Genomic DNA, 4,744 nt, shown 5'->3' with positions numbered 1-4,744 from the left:
GACTTGTCCGGGGTCACACCACAGTAAGTGCAGGAGGAAAATCGAGAGCCAGGCCAGGTGTCTGATGACACGCCTGTTACTATTTGATCCCCCTCCCCTGCTTGCCTGGAGGATATGGCCTCACAGGGCTTGCCGACCCCTGGAGCAGGGGACCCCTGGGCTGGGCTACTCTGTCCAGTCCCACCGTTCACCTGCTTTCCCAGGAAGGCCTTTCTAAAAAATACCCTGTTGCTGGAAACAGCACCCTTTGGATTCATTGTTTCTACCATGTTGGCAGTTCATCCTAAAACACAGGTAAGAGTCAGGGGAACCAAGACGTGGGTTCTGGAGCTGAAAAAGCCCTTGGAGGCTATCTAGTTCAACCCCCTCACTTACAGTTGGGGTGACAGGCTCAGAGAGGGCAAAATAATTATCTGCTGTCACACAGCCAACCACTGATGGGGCTAAGGCCTGTAACCAGGTCACCCATTCCCCCATCCAGGGCTCCTGGAAAGAGCCGATTTGCTCCCACCCATCTCCACCAAGGCCTTGGCCCCAAGGGAGGGAAGCTGAGGTGGGTGGAGGGAAACGGGAGTGTGGCTTCCCCTACTGCCATGTCCCTTCCTGGGTGCCCCCCTGGGTGGGGTGTGCACAGGGCTGGGGGGTGGAAAGGTGTGTACCAATGGCAGTCAGACAGGGGCTGAGAAGCCTGCTGACAGGAAGTCCCCAGCGCATCTGGGCGATCAGATGACCAGACTCACCGGGGTAACTGATGAGAAGGAAACTGTGTCAACATCTACAGCGCAGCAGCCAAGAGCTGGCCCACCCTGCCCGCCTCAGAGCCTCCTATCCTCTGAAGGGGAGCTCGTGCCCAGGCAGCCAGCACGGGCCTGACACACAGTGGCCTTTGAGGAGGCTCCTGACAGAAGGAGGCAGGTGGAAAAAGAAGGGGGGAAGATCAGTTGGTTCTGAAGATGAGGAAAATCCTTCTCCCAAGCGTCTCGGAGAATCCCAGAATGTCTGGGGTGGTAAAGTACTCCCCCTTATGCAAGTGGGGAGACTGGGGTGCAGGGAGGAGCAGACCCTTGCCCAGGGCTCCCTCGACTCTCAATTCAAGGTTTTGCCACCACTTCCTCAGGCTCACCCCTCTCCCCCACCTCCCCATCCAGGGCAGGGGTCCCAGTCCTAGCTGATGCCTGGATCTTGAGTCACAAGACAGAACTGAGTAGCTGGGAGGGTCCCAGAGGGCTCAGGGCTGGGCTTCAGGAGACCTGGGATCTTCTCCTGGCCTCCCTCAACTCCTTTCCAGAAAATGCAAAGTCACCATCCTCCTGCCATCTGTTTCAATGGGGGCCACCAGCTATAGTGCAGGCTGAGCCCTAGAGATCTGCGTTCAAATATTAGCTCCAACCCTTGCCAGCACCTCCGTTTTGAGCCTCAACTTCTACATCTATGAAATGGGGTACTAATCCCCATCTTGGAGAATATGAAGGATTTGATGGGACTGTAGTCTTCCCATTTTATAGATGAGGAAACTAAGGTTCAGGGAGTTTAAGCAACTTGCTCAAGATCACACAGGTAAAAATAAAATTGGGCACAATCCACAGTGGAACCCAAGTCTACGTGACTCCAAACTGCTTTCCGTACCTACTCTAGCTGGGAGCCAGAAGGTTTCTGACTGAAAGACTGCTTATGCAAATATTTGGAAGCAACCGATTTAGCTCTGAAATGAGCAAAGGGCTAGACCCAGAGGACAGTGCATCCCAACTGGACAGAAGTCACCTGGAACGGCTCTGACTGTGGTGGCCAGAGTGCCTTGGAATGGGAGAGCTAAAGACACTCTTTTGACCCCCGTCGGTAGCCTCTTTGGTGGAGCAGCAGTGTATCCCACACCCCACCCAAAGCCCCACTACCTTCCCATGGCATTTATAATGGGATTGACTCCAGTGCTCTGGAAGAAGAGATGAGGGTGTCCCAGCATGTGTTCGCAAGGACATTTCTGCGACTATAAGCAGGAGTATATGTGCACTGGTGTTGCTTGGAAGCTGTGTGTGTCCTCACTGTGTGCATGGAAACAGGTGTGTTTGTGCGTGAACCGGACGGGGAAAGTCTGCATGTTCAGCCTCATCTAGATGTGTATGTGGCCATTTAACTTGTATGTGCATGTGGGCAAGTAGTATGTCCAAGTACCTACTGAATGTGCTTGTGACCATTTGTGGGGTGGTAAGTCCCAGTCCTGTGTGCAAGGGGAACTGGCTGCTTGGCACTTGCATGGCTGAGAGCCTGCGGTGGGTTCTGTGGGCTCAGATGTGTGTGATGTATGTGAAGGCATCTGTAGCCAGGTTAGGACAGCCTGTGGGTGCCACTTCACAGGCAGCTGCAAAGAACAGGGGAAAGAGGGTGTTTTGGGGGGATCTGAAAGAAGCCTCTCTTCATTAAATATGTTTTCCCTTCTGCTAATGAACTAGATCATTCTTGGGATCGAGGCCCCTGGGGTGGGGGGTGGGGAAGACAGAAGTCAAGGAAACCACAGCACCTGACCCAACAGTTAGAAACGGGAGGGGAGTATTGTCAGCCAGGAAGGGCCAAGGTGGGCGTGGGAGGTGTGGGCACTCAGCTGGTCCCAGAGAAGTTGCCCCAGAGACACAGCCCCAGCCCCAAGCCCAGGCTAGGTCTACACTGCACAAGAAGCACCTTAGTGTGCTTTAGCTTCTGAAACCCGGTCCTCAGCTGGTGGTCCCCTAGGGACCTGGACAAGGTGCCCAGAAGACCCCCCAACGGTCATCCCATAGATGGGACACCTGCCTCCTTGGTGCCTAAGGTTTATAGCCGCCTCACAGCGCAGAGCCCTCGCACCTCCTTTCTTTGCTGAGAGTTCCCAGAATTGGAACCAGAGGTCTGGAGAGGTGACCCGGCGAAGGTCGGACTGGGACGCCAAGGCAGCTCTCCGGACGCACAATACTTGTAGTAACCGAGCTGCAAGACCAACACCTAGTGACGCCCGGGCTCCAGAAGGAGACCTAAGGCCGACTTCCCTCTGAGCTGTGGCTTCCTCCTCTGTCAAACCAGACGGGGTTGAGGATCCTCGCGGGGCTTGCTGCGAGGTTTAGAAGCCTTCCCTACCTGGGCCCCCGAGCGCCCCAGGCGCGCAGTAGGCTCACAGCCCGCACGCTCAGTACACACCAGCTATAGTTATAGTTAGTAAGTCTCCTCTTTGTAACTCAACAGGGTGCGACGTCCTCTGGTGCCGCTGGCGCCGCGGGTGCGTGGCATCCGCGGGGACCCCGCCCCCGGCCCCCGCGCGAGGCCGGAGCCACCCGGTGGGGTTTCGGCGCGCTGACGTGGGCGGATCAAAGCAGCTGCCCGTGCCTTATAAAGCAGTTCGGGCGGCCAGCACCAGAGACCGTGCCGGGTGAGGCGGAGAGCTCCGGCAAGCGGGCGAGCCGAGCGCCCTCCAGAGCAGCCTGAGTGTGAGCCCCAGTCCCCGCGGGACCCCAGCAGGCCTCTGCCCGCCGGGATCCCGGGCGTGCTTCTCTGGCAGCTCGCGAAGAGGACGCCCTCGCCGCCTGCCCAGCCCGGAGAGCTGCCGGGTCCGCTGGGGGCTGCGCTCGCCGCTCCCCCGCCCTCCTGACCAGGCGAGCGCCCCAGGAGGTGAGCAGTGGCCGCGGGGACCTGCCAGGGCGCGGGGCTCGGGAGTCCGAGGGGGAAGGCGTGACCCCGTCGAGCAACCGCTCCCGGTAAGCAAAGCAAGACCTTCTCCATACCTCTCCTCCGCGGCTCTCCCAGGCATTCCCCTCACCGAGCGCAGCCGCCGGGGGCTGGGGGCGCGGGCTTTAAGCGGATGAGCGGTGGAGGTGGGCTGTGCAGCTCCCGCGGCCCGCCTCGAGACTTCCCGGCCCTGTTTCCCCCGATTCGACCCTCTCCCTCCCAGTCAGCCTGCGGATTAGGTCATGCCCGAGCCATCCCGGGGGTGGGGGACTCGGATCCTGTGGCAGAGGGTGTGTGTGGCGGGGCAGAAGAGGGAGGCAAAAGGCAGAGAACTACGGCAGCTCCTACTGAATTGGGGGACCGGGGCGGAGGCCTCGCTTTGAGACCTGCTCCCAGAAGCGGCGGGATAAGGGGGAGAACCGAGAGTTTGTTTACAGACCTGAGCTCCAGCCTAGGGGGTGGGGAGGAGGAAAGTCCTGTCCCGGCCCCGAGGCACATCTGGAGCAGCCCCGAACATCTGGCTGAGCTCGCGCACGAGCCCCACACCTCCCAACTCTCGGAGCTGAGGTGCCTCCATGACCTTCACGGTCCTTAGGGGCTCGGGTTCGGGCCCAGAGGGGGTAGTGGGAGGTGCCCCGAGTTACCCCACCCCACCCTTCCCACTTCCAAAATAACCCGTCTCGCTGGCCACCGGCGCATCATCCGCAGCCCAACAGACACATCTTAAAAGACTCGCGGCCAGGGTCAAAACCGGGGTGCGGCCCCTCCTCGCTTGGCGTCGCAGGTAATCTTGAAGCAGAATCGGCGTCACCGGTTCTCCGGGTCGGCTCTGCGAGCTGCGCACCCGGAGGCTTCAGGGCCGGCGCGCGGAGGGGACGCTCAGCGCCGTCGCGCGGTGCCGGCTCCCGGCCCAGCGCAGGCTCATCCGGGAAGGGGAAGCTCGGCGTGTCTCCGCCGGCTTTGCCTCAGAGGGGCAGCCGTCCTGGCAGCGGGGTTTCCAGGGCCTTCCAGAGCCCAAGCCTTACAACCACCTGTTAGAGCCGGGCCGTGGCTACTG

Source organism: Lipotes vexillifer, unplaced genomic scaffold (genome assembly GCF_000442215.2).
Source record: "Lipotes vexillifer unplaced genomic scaffold, Lipotes_vexillifer_v1.1 scaffold223, whole genome shotgun sequence".
NCBI lineage: Eukaryota > Metazoa > Chordata > Mammalia > Artiodactyla > Lipotidae > Lipotes > Lipotes vexillifer.
Note: the sequence above shows the minus strand (reverse complement) of the source record.